Raw genomic sequence first — 16,758 nt, 5'->3', positions numbered from 1 at the left:
CCAGGGAAGACTGAGGAGGGGACCTTGAGCAGAGTTAAGAAATCAGGCAGGTAAATCCTGGGGAAGAACATTCCAGCCCAGAGAAGGGAGGGATGCTCTCAAGCTTTAGTGAGTGTTCAGAGCACCTGGCTGCCCTTAAAGGCAGATTCTGACTCAGGAGGGCTGGGGTGGGGCCCGAGACTCTGCATTCCCAACTCCCTCCCGGGAAGGGCGATGCTGCTGGGGCCTGGACCACAATATGTGTAGCGGTGTTAGAGGAGTAGAAAGGAGGCCAATGATGTTTTCAAATGCCCTCTTCAATTTTAACAGAAATGTTCTCTTTTCACCGAATATCCTTTTGGTGAGAACTTACAAGTCTCTGTCATTCTTTGAGGTCTGTCCAAATCTGGTGGAAGGGCTTAGAATCCCTAAAAGCCACTTAACCACCTCTCGGCCTTGAGCAAGCTCAGTTCTCTCAGGATCGAATGGAGGATAGGAACTGCACTCAGCTCCCTGGCTGTCCCCAGGAACAGGAAGCTACCTCACCAAATGCTCTTAGCACGGGCGCTTGACCTGTGTGCAGTACGCGCTCAGTCGCCCTTCCCCATTGTTAGGTGAGTTTTCCTTTTCAGTGTGAGCCTGTGCCTCGTCACCCACCTGCACAGCTCCTCTCTGACGGAGCCCCTGATCTGGGGAAGAGCAGCAGGGGTGAGCCGCGGGGGGGCAGCTTGCCCCATAAGCCTTTCTCTCTGCCGAAATAGGTTGTGGCGATGACAATGGCCCTCATCCTGTCGAAATAGCGAAGTGAAAGAGAAAGAATTCACAGGACGCTTTCTAAAAACATGATTCTCCTGTGCCCTGTAATAAACTCCTTTCTTAAGAAAAAGAGATTTTTATTCCTTTAACTAAAAATGGAATATCAAAATGTTGGGTCAAAGCTTTATTATTTTATCATCTTCCTGGGGGTTTGTCGTTGGTTAATATAAACTTTAAAGGAGTCTCACCGTGGCCAAGCTGATCGTTAATTCTTTCCGCATGCCTGACCTCCTGGCATAAACCCTACCGTGGCTCGGCCGGCACCAGTTGATTGTGGCTAGTTAGCAAGCACCAGCTCTTTGGGCCCCTTAGATGCTGTCGGGGCTCGTGCGGTAGAGGTGATGGGGTTGGTGCTGCACTGAAAGGCCTTTTTCTGGGGGTCTCCGCTGCAGCCTCGCTGTTGGGAACACATCCACAAGAACCGGGCCACCATCCAAGCAGACGCATGGGCACTGTGACTTCCCAGCAGCTTACTCTGGAATCTTCAGGAAGAACCTCTTGCTGGGAGCTTTCGGGTGCTCCTGGGACACACATTTCTTACAGGCTGGGCAACTGGTTTTCCACTTCCCAACGGCTTCGAAGCCTCAAAATGGAAGGCGGCTGGTGGGAGCTGGCCAGACAAGAAATCCCCACTGAGAAGGGAGAAGACAACAGGTAGCAACGGGAACAGCGGTGTCAGGACGCCCCCTGGGGTAGGGACAGACAGCCCACGGTTCGGCTCCCCAAGGCCTCCCCATGTTCTAAGAGGACTTACGGGGTTAAATGGTGTTTGCTCTACTGTGTTTAAATCAATACAGGTTTCCGTCAAAAACTGGAAAGTTCCCGCTATGGGAGTAAGCTTCAGTTTTTCTAACGAGGTAGTGGTAGAACCTCTGGCTTCCCAGCCCACAGGCCTCAGTCGGGCTCTTTCTCCTTCGACAATGAATGTGTCAGTCTTACTCAAATGCCACGCGCACACACACACACATGCACACACGCACACACGTGCACACTCGCACCGCAGCGACCAGCCTGTGGGCTTTAACCCGCTCTACGAACACTGTGGGCCTGCCGCCGTCACCAGCAAGGCAGAGCAAACGAGGCATTGCTGTGAAGTTGGAGGAAGTCTGACCGGTCGAAGTGAGCAACATATAAGAATCCTCAGATGAGGGGGCGCAGCACGCCTGGGCATCTGCGCTTTAAAGCCCCCTACGTGACGTGTCCGCGCAGGGGTGGAGAAGCACCGAGAAACATCTGCACGGGTTAGTTGGGAGTAAATGTGATTAGGATGCTTGATCGTTCACATTTCCCTTTATGGTCATTTTCAGATGGCAGGATAGGAAAAGGCCGGAAGCGCAGCGTATCCGTGTGCCCCCTTCCTGTCGCCATTTTCCAGTCTGATGCTAACGCCTGCGTCCGTGACCATCTGGTTTCGGCTCGAGCACCTCTTTACCAAGCAGCCTCTGGCCTGGGGCAGAGGACAGTCAGTCGAGTCGCATCCAGAAATTCCGGGCAGAGATCCAGCCACCGCACTCTTTGGGTTCAGCAGGTTCCTCCGTTTCTAGTAAGAGGCGTGGGTTGGGGTGAGGCGGGGTGCAGTGAGGGGAGGGATTTGCAGTCACATGGAGGTTTAAGCCCTGCCTCCACTTACAAGATCCGTAGTCTATAACTGACTCAGACTCAGTTTCCTTGTTTCCAGAATTAATGTCAAGGTGGGGCAAGAGTTTATTAGATGCTCCTTTTGATCAAATAGAACTTTACCCTTTCTTCCTTAAGATCACTGGAGTTTAGGGGCACCTGGGCTCAGTCGGTTAAGCATCTGCCTTCTGCTCAGGTCATGATCCCGGAGTCCGGGGATCCAGCCCCATGTCGGGCTCCCCGCTTAGGGGGGAGTCTGCTTCTCCCTCTACCCTTCCCCCTGCTCCATTTCTCTCTTGCTTGCTCACTCTCTCTCAAATAAATAAATATAAAATAAAACAAAAGATCACTGAAGTTTAAATACTGAGGATCAATTGCCTCCCAATCATCTTGAACATTCTTTCCTATCATCTTTGGCCATAAATTCTCTATTTTCTCTGAATTTCGCATTTGCATCCCTACATTGTTGCAAACATATCCTATGACAGCGACATTCTGCCTTGGAGGCTCAGCTTTTAGCCACAGGAAGCTTTAGGATGATATGAAGAGAGCAGAAATCCCTTACACGCTTGATCTTGCCTCAGTGCCTGTTCTGTGTGGTTCTGCACCGGTGTGAGCATGGGACACTCCCGCCCATGCTCCCTGTGGCTCAGCTTCTATTGGGTTTCCTCTGGGCTTCCCTCCGCCATCACCTAGTGCCATCCACCGCAAGCCTCTCATCAGGTTTCATGCTTTCCCCAAAGTGCTTAGCTTTCGCCATTCAGCAGGAATTTCTTTGAATGGACTTTATTTTTTAGCGCAGTTTTAGGTTATGGCAAAATTGAATGGAAAGTGCAGAGAGTTCTCATGTATTCCTTGTTTGCCCAAACCCAGTACTTCCCCACCATTGATGTCTGCCATACAGTAGTAGTGTATCTGTTACGATGGATGAACGAACCTACATCAGCACGTCATTACCACCTGAAGTCCATAGCTCCCATCAGGGTTCGCTCTTGGTGTTGTACATCCCATGGGCTTTGACAAATGTATGATGACGTGTACCCATCATTATAATATCATACAGAATAGTTTCACTGTCGAAAACTCCTGTGCTCTGCCTCTTCATCCTTCCATCCCCCAACCCCTGGCAACCACTGATCTTTCTTATTGCTTCCATAATTTTGCCTTTTCCAGAATGTCCTGGGATTGGACTCATGCAGTATGTGTAGCCTTTTCGGGTTGCTTTCTTTCACTTAATTATTTGCTTTTAAGTTTCTTCCGTATCTTTTTTTAAATTTTATTTTATTATGTTAATCACCATACATTACATCATTAGTTTTTGATGTAGTGTTCCGTGATTCATTGTTCACGTCTTTTTATGTCTCGATGGCTCATTTATTTTTATCACAGAATAATATGATTTCACTGTATGGATGTGCTGCAGTATATTTATCCCTTCACCTACCAAAGAATATCTTGGTTGCCTCCAGGTTTGGCAATAAGTTAAGTCGTTATAAACATTCATATACAGCTTTGGTGTGGACATAAGTTTTCAGGTCTGGGTAAATACCAAGGAGCATACTGGATCTTACATAAGAGTATGTTTAGTTTTGTAAGAAACTACCGAACTGTCTTGCCAAGTAGCTGTACCATTTTGCATTCTCGCCAGTAATGTCTGAAAGTTCCCATTGTTCCACATCCTCTCCAGGATTTCGTATTTCAGTGTTCCAGATTTGGGCCATTCTAATGGATGTGAAGTCAGTATCTCATGTTGCTTTACTTTGCATTTTCCCAGTGACATACGACATGAAACACCTTTCATATGCTTATTTCCCATCTGTGTATCTCCTCTGGTGAGGAATCTGTTAAGGCCTTTGGTCCATTTTTAAATCAGGCTGTTTTTTCATTGTTGAATTTTAAGAGTTCTTTGTATCTTTTGGGTAATAGTCTTTTATCACATGTGCCTTTTGCAAAGATTTTCTCCCAGTCTGTGGCTTGTCTTCTCTTGCAATTGTCTTTTGCTGAGAAGTGTCTATTTTCATGAAGTCCAGCTTGTCAAGTATGTGTTTCATGGATGATGGCTTTGGTGTTGTATCTAAAAAGACATTGCCATACCCAAAATCAGCTAGATATTTCTCCTGTTATCCTCTAGGTATCTGACAGTTTTGTATTTTACATTTAGGTCTATGACCCATTTTGAGTTGATTTTTATAGAGGGTGTAAGGTCTGTGTCTAGATTCATTGTTTTGCATGTGGATGTGCAGTTATCCTAGCACCATTTGTTTTGAAAAGACTGTCTTTGCTCCATTGTATTGCTTTTGCTCATTTGTCAAAGATCAGTTGACTGTATTTATGTGGGTCTATTTCTGGGCTCTCTACTCTGTTCCACTGATCCATGTGTCCATTCTCTCACTGATACCACACTAATTACTCTAGCTTTATAGTAAGTCTTGAAGTCAGACGGTATCAGCCCTCCAACTTTGTTCTTCTCTTTCAGGACTGAGTGGCTCTTCTGGGTCTTTTTTGCCTCTGCATGTAAGGTTTAGAATCAGTTTGTCAATGTCCAGACTGCAGGATTTTTACTAGGTATTTATACTTGGAAAAAACACACAGTCCCCCACTGCTTTATTCCTTTGTACGTTTCATTCCTCAAACCCAACTGTGAAGAAGAATTCCTGCCTTCTTTAAAATCTCAAGTTGATTTTTATCTACCTTCCTTGATTCGTGCATTGGTATAGAAATAGCTGGGCCTCTTCTTCCCCTGAGATTCCCTGGGAGCTTCCTTGGTTATTTTTCTGTTTTGCTGCGACATGTCTGATATCCTCCACAGATCTGTTTGTCTCTGTGGCTCCGTATATATCCCCCTCCCTCTTGGTTATCAATTTCAAGAGTTCTTGATTAGATCAGTGGATTTAAAGGCAGATTGACTGTGGCTTCTCACTAAGGAAAAAACGCATCATAACAGAATCAGGCTGCCATTTAGAACTCCTACCTGGTAGCTCTGGGAGCATTCGACGGGAGCTCAATAGTGGATGAGAGACCCAAACGGAGCCTGGTGATTCACTCTCAGAGTTAACAAATCATCCTTAAGATGGGGTAATGTAATCCCTGTGAGTGCAAAGCTATGCTTCATGGTCCCACTTCATGCATTGTACATAGGCCAGATGCCTTTTCAAGTCAACATGGGAACCAAAAATGGAAAATAGCAGTAAAAGATAATTTTTCACATTTTTATGCTTACAATGTTATATTTTCTACTTTCCAATTTTTTTTTTGAGAGAGAGAGAAAGGAAGGGGAGGGGTAAAGGGAGAAGGGTAGGGGTAAAGGGAGAGGGGGAGAGGTAAAGGGAGAGGGGGAGGGAGAATCTTAAATGGGTTCCATGCTTGGCACGGAGCCCGATGCGGGCTCGATCTCACCACCCTGAGATCATGACCTGAACTGAAAGCAAGAGTTGGACGTGTAACTGAGCCACCCAGGTGCCCCTCTACTTTCCAATTTTTAATAGAAAGTGAACGAACCACTGTGAAACATTTTAAAGCGGAGCAAAGACCCATAAAAGAGCTTCCTTACATGTATGTAGAAAGTTGGTGTTTTCCAAGCGCTTGCTTGTCACTTGCCCTCTGGCCTGTTGGGAGTGAGGTCAGGTGCTACCTTAAAGGTCATCGTGAGTAGTCTTGGCTACTCAGGAACTAAGGGGAATAAATATTCCCATGGAAAATACTCTCCTCTGAGGTTTTGAATTTTATTTTCAAAGAATCTCTTGAATCTGTTGCTTCATAGAAGCCTGGTCTGACCATATTCTTCCCATGAGAAAGGTCTCTCTTAGACATTTGTAGACTTCCTCCCAGACTGAGATCCTAGAGGTGGAAAATTTAGACAAGAGGGCCTTCTACATCCAGAGAGTGAATACAAATGGGGTCATTGCAGATGCCTTGGTAGGTGAGGGAGAAACACTGGGGGTGTTGATTTCCTGGGCCTATGGGATCACATTTGCTTTGATTAAACAACAGGGGTTGTTATGAGGTGCCCTGCACCAAGCTCCCACCCACAACTTCTCCCTCAGCACATGCAGACCCACCCTCTCCACACATACCCCACGTGTGCTTGAAATGGTTTTTGATGGATTGGCCGGTTTAAAGTTGTGGTCCAAATTGGTAATAAATAAATAACAAATTTGTATCATTCCAGCAACTGATAGGAACTTGCAAACTGAGAATCCCAATGGGGACTCTGACAGGTAAGATGTAAAATGGAGATTAAGGGGTTTAAGAGGAAATTTGAAAAACAAACAGTCTCAGATAAAAAGATAAGTACGAAACTGCACAGTAGTGGGGCTCCAGACAGCACCTGTAATTCTTCCCAGCTCCAGACTGGACCTCGCCCGGGGACGCAGCAGGGAGAGAGCCGGACTGTCCGCCCCCCACCCCCCACCCCACCCCCCGGGATCTGATGGCTTTTCCCGTCAGAAGTGGCTCTCACTTGCAACTTGCAGCCCAGCCTCGTGCTGCTCGGTCCTGAGTCTTAGAGCCCCCATTGCGCTGTGGAGCCCCACCCCCTCTCTGTCTTTTACTATTTCTTGCCAAGTGGGGAGGCAGTTGGGGAGAGGAGGGAAGAGCCCAGTGGTGGGAAGGGAGCAGCTGGGGTAGGCCTAGGGCTTTTCTAACTTAAGTTTCTATATTTCATGTTCGAAGTTTCTCATCATCAGTGGTTTGCAGGCCTGGCCACCCAGGAGAATCTCCTGGGCACTTGGAGCAATCCGAGTTTCTGGGCCCCGCCCACACGTTTGAAAGAGGCTCTTTGCAGAGGGGGACCAGACGCGGCCTTCTGTGGCCCGTCCAGGCGACCGTCACAGGCGGCCAGGGTTGCTGTTCGTGGGTTTGCGAGCAGCTTTCTCACCTCTGTGCGTGACGAGTGTGTCCAGTAAGCGGGTCAGAAATTCCTCTTTCAGAGGATATTTCCAGGGCAAGAGAGCCGTGCATCCCCAACCCCCTCAATTCGCCAGAATTTCTGGAACCTGATCTCCCCACCTGGCCTTTACTTTGGGGCAAATGCCTCTCCGGGAGGGTGCTTCTTCACTCGCCTCCTCCTCAGGCCCTATAGCAAATCCCTGTCTTCCCACAGCAGTACAGTATCTAAGGGGGGGGGTGGATGAAGAAGTTGGGGAGGGAAGGGAGGTCAGCACTTTGCTCCCCACCCATGTAGGTGTCCCCAGGTCAGCGCTTTCAAACCTTGACTGTGCGTAGGAATCGCCTGGGGGGTCTTGTCAGAATGTGGATTCTGACTCAGGAGGCCGGGGGTGGGGCCTGAGAGTCTGCATTCCTAACACACTTACAGGTGCTGCTCGCGGTGCCCGTCCCGGGGCCCACTTGGAAGAGCCAGGCCTTAGGATGCCACTTCCCTCCACCCCTTCCTTGGAAATTTTTCGGGTTAAATTTGGACCCACTGTGTTATGTGGTTTCATAGGTGAGGGTAGCGGGATGGAGGGGGACCTGGGATCCTTGCCTGGGTAGAGTAGGATGTGACTGTCCTGATTTGACTCAGACAAGGTCGTGGGTTGGATGTAACACTGAGACAAGAGCCCTGGTGAGAGGGGTGTCTTCTCCTCGCCAGCTAGCTGAGCAGGGAGGCTTATCCGCAGAGAACCAACCATGACCTCCAGGCAGCAAGGAAGGATAGTCCCTCTCCCGTCCGTGCCCTCTGTGACTGCCCATGTAAGGCTCCCATCTGTGCTCACGTTCCTGCTTGTACTGCGATCACCTGCTGTCACCCGTCCTTCCCCCAAGTGCCTGTTCCTGTCCTGCTTCCTTAGTGCTCCAGGAGAGATCGCAAGAAGCAACACATGTAAAAGTCTTGAGCTGAGAGTGGGTGCTCAATAAATACATTTGTTGAGTGAATGTGAATAAGATAATTGGCTTGAATATTCCACTCCGTATCTCCGCAGCATCAGCATCAGGACACAGAGGCGCCATTGAACAGGAAATATTAAGTGGGGCCCCCTGTCGCACACACGCTAGCTACCACTCAGGGGGCTTCTTTGATGTCATTTCTTCTCCAAACACTGGCTTTCTTCGCTGTGAGCTCTCAGTTTCTAAGGTAAGCCTGTCCCCGGCAGAGGAACAAGACAGGGCCTCGGCCACCTTCTGAGGAAGGCTGAGCCTATTTGCATCTCTAATCACAAGGAAATAACTACTGACAGCCCCAACTAAAGGAGAAATATTAAGAATGACACTGAAATTCCTGTACCGGGAGAAAAAATGGAACGTTAAGAAAAAGTAACAGAGGCCAGAGCATAGCAGTAAGTTGCAGATTATGAAACCATATTTGAAGGCTGCTTGAAACTCAATTCCCTTGGAATTTGCAAAAGTGTGTTAGGCTTCAACTGGCTGTTTCAGAATTCTTTGATTATGATAGGTCAGCGTATTATATATATATGGTGGGGGACCTTGCACTGTGGTCAAATATGCTGTAGAATGTTAGTTCTCTCTGGTCTCCACTCAAAGCCGCCAGCCGAATTGGAGACTGTGGGTTGGTCAAAGCAGCACACTCACACGCGGTATGTGTTGCTTCTGAAATCCAAAAAGGCCAATCAAACATTGCACCTCCTTTTTCCTAGTAGATGGTGCAAGGTGCAGGGATTTATCTTTCACCTTAGGGGGAAAAGCTTGACGTGTCCCAGACCACCGAACCCCCAGAATCATCAATTAAGTGGTGGACGCCTGAATTATGTGAGATTTATTCTCAGCCTCTAAAGAGCACGTGCCTTTAGTAAGGGCATCTAGAGTAACTTCCTATTTCTTACTCATCAGATTCAATCAGTATGTCCGTGTGCTACACCAGTGTGACGTTGTGTGGACTGCCAAGCTCCGTCTGGACCATATTACGGCAGAGGGCAGGAGAAGTGACAAAGGCCTGAGGCGAGAACATCAGGGTGAACTGTTGGTTCTGCCAGGTAGCAGCAAATTGCTTTTTGGTTGCTGGTCCTTGCACACTGGGATGGAGAAAAAGGCTTTATCTAGGTCAACAGATGTGTACCAAGTGCCAGGGGTTCTGCTGATTTGTTCAAGTAAAGATACTACACCTGGGAGAGGGGCTGTAATTGGAATCACCAGCTGCTTAAACTTACAAGAGTCTGTAGACATTCTCCAAGATCTACCCAACTTCCACACAGGCCAAACAAGTGAATTACATGGTGATGAATATCACCACCCCCATATCTTTTAATCTTTTGGTGATGGCCTCGATCTCTACACTTTCCCTATCTTGGTAGGGAGGGGACATTTAATAGGCTTCTGTTTAGCCCTTCCCACCCTAATGACCCTTACTCTACAGGTCAGAGAGAATTTGGAGAGTCTGAAGGGGCCAAGTACATCTGTTCCGAATATACATCTAGGAACTGGGAAGTAACCACTGGATGGGTCTGTAGATCAATTAATCCCACTGTGACTCAAATATGGGCTAAGACTCAATCATTCACTTGACCACTAGAAGCCCTCACCTTGATGTTCGAGAACAGTCCATTTAAGTCCCTAGAAATTAAAGTCAATTCAGAGCCAGTGTCTAGTAAGTCCCCAAAGGTCTAGACATTTCCATTTCCCCAGTGCACCATTCTCTCTAGTCAATGGTTTCAGGGCCTTTTGGAGAAAGCTTTGAGGAAGATTTAGAACATGTACGTCAGTTCTTTGTATGTTTATAATATGTATTTTATGTACATTTTATCAAGAAGACCCAGGTTCCCTGCAATTAAGGACTTTGGGTCTGGTAGTTGATTTATATCTGGAGATTCAGTGAGTGGTCATGACGGTACTAAAGTCAGGTTTTGGGCTATCAGACCTAGAGTTTTCCTTGTCACATTAAACCAGCAATACTCTAGTAAGCTGTCTATCTATTGTCTTCCTAGGGACACCAAGATCAATTCACCACCACTAAAGATCTTTGAAGCTCCAGGCATTCTTATTACTGGTACGTCCGTGCTGCCCTTTCCAGGAGATATGCCCACTTTGACTTTGGTAGTTGAATGCAGCCGTTTGTTTGCTGCTCCTCTAGGGTTCCCGTATCCCCCATTGAAATGGTGGAGCCCATCTCAGTGGTGTTTTCCAGTACTGTCATACCTAGTCCACAAGGAGAGCAACCACACACTTTTCATGGGTTCAGGTTCTCCCCTCGCTTATGTATTTCTCAGTGCTTCAGTTGAGAGGGTCTTCTGGCCCTTCTTGGGGAAAGTCGTTGGGGGAGAGTGGGGGAGGGGTACAGATTTCACATGACAAACCCAGTCCCACATTCCTATCTAACCACATTGCAGCAGAACTAATCCCACCAAAAGCTCGGGTCTGTGTTTCCTCCCTTGAATCTGGCTGGGGACATGGAGCTACCCTGGCCAATGGAGTATAATGGAAATAATGTATAATGGCGTTTCTATGCCAAGTGGTTGAAATAAGTTATGAGACTTTAAGGCTAAGTAAAAAAGGAGTATGATCTCTCCCCCACCTCCTTCTCTCTCTCATCACTTGCTCTGGGGAAGCCAGTTCCCATGCCATAAGGATACTCAATTAGCCCTGTGAAGAGGTCCTATAAGGAGGAACTTAAGCTTTCTGCCAATAGCTAACAACATTCTAATTCTGGGAAGTGGTTCCTCTAGCCTCATTCCAGCCTTCAGATGATTGCCGCCCCAGCCAACATCTGATTACAACCATAGGAGAACCCAAACCAGAACGGCCCTATCAAGCCACTCTTGAATTCCCAACCCATGGAATTTATTTCAAGACAATAAATGATTATCGTCATTTTAAGCCACTATGTTTTAGGGCAATTTCTTACACAGAAATGGGTAACTAATACATATGCATTGCTGATGGATACATACATATGTAATAAAAACAGAGAATGACATGCATGGCTGTGGTTGCTATTTCAGGAGAGTTGTTACTTCTGGGGGTAGAAAAAGGAAATGGGACTGAAGGGGAGTGCAAAGTAAGCTTCAGAAGTATCAGTGATATTTTAGTTTTTAAGAAAAGATCTAAAGCAAATATGGCACATGTTAAGATATGTTAAATCTGCCTGATGTATACATAAAGTATATTTTATATTATTCTGTACTTTTCTATATGCTTAAAAAATGTAAATTAAAATACTGAGGGTGAGGGTGTAAAATATACTTTTGCCTAGATCACGATTTGCTAAGGTTGATTATACTCCAAATTCTCAATGGCAGAGTCTGGTTTTGGCCATTGGTTCTTTACTTGATCTGTCTGGTCTTTAGATTTTCATCAGAGACGTCAAGATTGCTCTGCTTGCCATGGAGAATGTGGCAGAAGAATGTCCCCAAATTACTCTGGCAATCCTCCTCTAAGTAGAGCCGAGGGAGTTTATTTTCTAAAGCTACATGTACGCGGAGTTAGCTGTTCATAACCCTCTAAGGGATTGCTTTTATAGGTTTTGTCTCTGTGAGTGAGAACATATATGAGGGAATTAAAGGAACATAGCGTTATGGATCATAGAGTTTTAAGGTAGAAAGGGAACTCGCGTTCACCCTGTCTGCCGTGGCAGGGAGATCTTTTACAATGTCCCTGACAGCTAGTGAATCAAGCCCTGCTTCTATACCTAATGGTGACAGATACTCATTCCTTCCTGGAGCAGTGTGTTCTGTGGAATAGCATAGAAAGTGCTCAATTCCTATTGAACAGAAGCCCCTGACTCTCACCCACTGCTTTTAGCTTCTAGAGCAACACATGGAAAGTTTACTCCCTTCCACATGACCACCCTTCGAGTGTTTGAAAACAACAACCTGGTCCCTCTTCAGACTTCTCTCCTCCTGGTAATGCATCCTCAATTCCTTCAGAAAGCGAGGAATCTAGCAATTCTTGAATATCTGTTTCTATGCCAAGTGGTTTATATCCAGGGTTTTATATCATCTTCAAACTCCCTGTGATTCTCCACATCACAGATAGGGAAACTGAGGCTCAGGGAACTGAAGTAACTTAGCCTATGATCACAAAGCTCATAAAGCTGCAGAGCTAGTCAGTCTGACTAAGCACACTCTTTGTGAGACGCGGGGTCCTCGGAGGACACTGCAGCCCTCCCTGCTTCTCCTGCTCTAACACACAGCTCCTGAGATGGGATGCCGAGAACCGGACATGACATAATGAGCCTATAGCCCCTTTGTAATATTTTGGCTTATTTGATCCTCTCTCCAACCCTGTGAATATGTGAGAAAGGCATCAGAACTCATGTACTGCAGATCAGGAAACAGGCTCAGCAAGATGGGTGGTGCAAAGAAATCAACCAACCCTTGAACAGGAGAATTGAGGTGCAAACCCAAACCCTCACATTCAATGTCAGTTCTTTCAGTTGTGCCCAGATGCCTCTCCATGATCCAGAATCCCATCAGCATTAAGAAGAGGTCCCACCCTGGGGTGCCTGGGTGGTTCAGTCGGTTGGGCGTCTGCTTTCGGCTCAGGTTGTGATCCCGGGGTCCTGGGATCAAGCCCCGCATTGGGCTCCTTGCTTAGCGGGGAGCCTGCTTCTCCCTCTGCCCCTCTTCCACTTGTGCTCTCTCTCTCTCTCTAACAAATAAATAAAACCTTTAAAAAAAAAAGAACATGTTCCACCCTAATTAATCTGGACTTAAGTATCGTAATTGTTAATATATAGCCCAAAATGGCCTTAGCTTCTTTAGCAGCCACATGTCACTATTCTGTAGTGTCTGAGATGGGTTCTGTTAGTGGGTGGCCCCCCAAATCTCTTTGTCTGTTTTACAGATACACCTGTGACGTCATAGTCTCTCTGCACAATTGAGTTTACATTGCTCCTTGTAAACCTTCCTCTTCCCTCCATCCCACTGAACCCAGTCCCAAGCTCTAGCCTTGGAGGGTGTTTTGAACTCCCACCCTGTCATCCCATGTCGTAGCGACTCCTGTTAGCACCAGGTGACAAGCCCCTTGACAAGTACCTGTTTGCTCTCATCGTGGAGTTCTTGACGCCAGTGGGGAAAACACAAGGCTAAGCGCAGAGCCTGAGGATGTGGGTTCCCAGCACAGTGTCCCGGGCAAAGATGATGGCGGAGGAGGGAAGTCAATGTGGGTTCAGATGCCTCCCTGCACCATGACTGGGACAGCATGAGCACCAGCCCCCTGGGGACATAGTCCCTCTATACAGTGGGCAGGCAGGGGCGGGGTGGTGGTTAGAGAAATTGATGGGTTTGGGAGGAATGAGACACACATGGAGACCCTCCCCACATCCTCCTAACAGGAAGCCATTCTAACTAATGACGGACCTGCTCAACATCCCAGTGAAGGTTATTCAATGCCATTGCCTTCCCCCACCTCTGCCTCATTGGTGGGATTCCAGTTTGGAAAAACCCCATCGCAGCTGCCTGCCTCTGGAGCTTCCCCTCAACTGCAGGAGACCCCCTCTCACCCACAGCTTGCCCCTCTCTAACCGCTTAGCACACCCTCCTTTTCCGGTACCGTTTCTCACAAACAGATGGTGTTCATAGACAGGAAAGACATGGAAGTTATTGAGCTGCAAGGCTGGTAATCAATACCCCAAAACCCACCCTCTATTGACGCCAGTGAGAGGAGGGGTTCTCCCGGACGCAGCCACTGAAGGAGCTGAGAGAGACCCCCCCCCCCGCCCCCGCCACCGCATCCCCAGCCTGGCCTGGGCTGTGTCCGGGGACAGGCTGACAATCTATTGTGCGTCACTGACTAGGGGGCATAAATGGATGTGTTCCCTGCAGCTCTTTCTTCTTCGGACTTCAGGGCTGTGTGTGTGCAGGTTTTACAGTCGCGCACAAACAGAGACCTGCTTCCCCGCCACCTCCCCCGAGCTGTGGTCCGTCCCGCCGCTAGGAGGTATTTATTGAGCTCCTGCTCGATTCCCGAACTCTCTGCGTGTGGCTGTGGGGGCCCCAGAGAAATGCCGGGGCTCTTGGACTGACGAGCAAGCTGTGCTGCCAGGGCGGCCTGCCCTTTGAGAAACGTCCTGGGAGAAGGTAAAAGTAAGATAGGAGGCAGAGATGGAGTGGGGCGGGCAGGGAGTTGGTGTGTGCTTCCGGGGACAACAGGAACGATCCGTAAATGTGGAATCACATGCCCATGCACGTGCATGTGTACATTTGGCTGCCAGGAATCTGAGGTGCAAGGGAGGGAGGTTTGGGGTGAAGATGAGGGAGGCGCCTGATTTCTGAACCAGCTGCTGGAGGAGCTGGGATGGAGGGGTGTGGCCGTGAAGAGGGAGTGTGGGGGGCATGGGGGCCCCCCCCCGGGTGCTGAAAGAGATCATGGAAAAGGCCACAGGTTCTCCCCATAATCCCAGGACAAGGGGTTCCTAGTCACAGACAGGCTTCCTAGTGGGTCAGGGGCCTATCTGTAAGAGGGCCTGGCAATGCATGGGATTTCGAAGCAGCCCCCAAAGCTCAGCCAATCACAGTTTCAGAAACAAACCTCTCTATGGCCCCCTTTTCTTCCCCATGGAAGGTAATATCTCTTTTGGTCAATGCCTAAAATGTCTGTAGCAAAGATAAATACTTTTTGTACTAGAATTTGGGGTAAGACCTAAAATGCAACAGGTGCTATGGACAGGGACAACCCCGCGTGGAGTTTAGAAGGACAGGCTGTGGATTCCACTGAGGCCTGGGATTCCTCCCAGCTCTGACATTCGCTTCTTAGGTGATTTCTATCACTCTCTGGGCCTCATCTTCTTCGTCTGCAAACTGGGGTCTACAATTGACACTTTCCTTACAGGATTCTTGTAGGGATTAAAGGAGCCGATGCATTTTTTGTGCAGTCATATTTGTCAACCACCAACAAATAGCAACTGTTATGAGCCCACCCATGCAATCGAGTGGAAAAGGTTCATTGATCAGCACATAAGTGATAGGGTCTCTCTTTATATAAGGGGACAAGCAAAGAGAACTCAGAGGATGCTGAGGGACTTACAGAGGAAGAATGGGGAAATTAGCAAAGACCACCAAGCCTGGCAACTGAAGGTAGGGAGAGGCACAGGTCCCCCACCCTGCCCAGAGGCACTTCGGGTTCCCTTGAGCACACTTAGTGAGGAATTACTATCCTGTTATCAGTTCGTGAAGCAGGTGGCTCGGCATCCGATCATTTCTGGGGATATTTCACTTGTGTAGAGGAAACTCATTCCAGGGCAAGTGCTAATTAAATAGGTTGAGACTTGGTCTCTGCCCTCAAGCCATATAGTCTGAGTGGGGAGATCAAGTACCTGGCAGGTTGAACTGGGAAGAGGTGGTGCACTCGCTGTGTGTTGAAAGCAGCATCCCCCCACCCAGGGGGCTGGGACAGCCAGCAACCACCAGGAGGAGTGGCATTTCCCACTGAGCCTTGAAGAGTAGGGTCAGTGTAACCAGAGCAAATGGAAAGGGCATCCCTGCTGGGCAGGACAACAAAACTAACAAAGTGGGGAGACCTTCTCCCCGGGGGGTACTAGGGACACGTGGGTCCCAGCTGAACCTGGGTAACGTTCTGACAAGGTGCAGCTCAGAGTCAGGCTCCGGGGTCGGGGGAGACACGTTGATCTCCCGAAGGGTGAGGAAAGGAATTGAGAGAACCGAAGGGCAGGAAGATCAAGGCACGGTTCCCCAGGACTGCGATACCACCTCAGAAACCGCAAGGACAGACGAGCAGGACATGCTTGGGGAGCAGGCAGGCTGTGGCAGGGGTCTTGTCAGGGGAAAGTTGGCGCTGGAGCGAGGGAAGGTGACATTGGAGAAGGACCAAGTGGAGTGGGAGGTTTGCTGAGGGCTCTTTAATAACAAATCCTATTGGTAATAAAAAATATAATTTAATCAACTCCCCATAAAGATTACAAACTTCCAGGAAATCAGACAGTAAGTCTACCCATGGAAAAAAAAAAAAAAAAGACTTTGAGCTGGTGTGTTGTCTGACTCTGTTTTCTAGCTATTTCCCTCCCTTGCATCAAGCATGTGTAGACAACTGCGTCCCTTAGTTGAATATTCGGTTCATATCAGCCCTGGACTTTATTTTATTTTATTTTATTTTAAAGATTTTATTTATTTATTTGACAGAGAGAGAGACAGCGAGAGAGGGAACACAAGCAGGGGGAGTGGGAGAGGGAGAAGCAGGCTTCCTGCAGAGCAGGGAGCCCGATGCGGGGCTCGATCCCAGGACCCTGGGATCATGACCTGAGCTGAAGACAGACGCTTAACGACTGAGCCACCCAGGCGTCCCAGCCCTGGCCTTTAGAAGTAAGTGTAGCTTCGATGCTCTAAGTTGAATAATGACAAATAAATGGCAGTTTTTATTTTTGGTTTTTATCATTTCCATTCCAACAACTTGAATGGCAGAGCAATGAAATTGCCAGCTTGAAACCCATTAATGTCTTCC

This window comes from Phoca vitulina, unplaced genomic scaffold (assembly GCF_004348235.1).
Source record: "Phoca vitulina isolate PV1807 unplaced genomic scaffold, GSC_HSeal_1.0 scaffold27, whole genome shotgun sequence".
Classification (NCBI taxonomy): Eukaryota; Metazoa; Chordata; class Mammalia; order Carnivora; family Phocidae; genus Phoca; species Phoca vitulina.
This window is presented reverse-complemented; position numbering follows the sequence as displayed.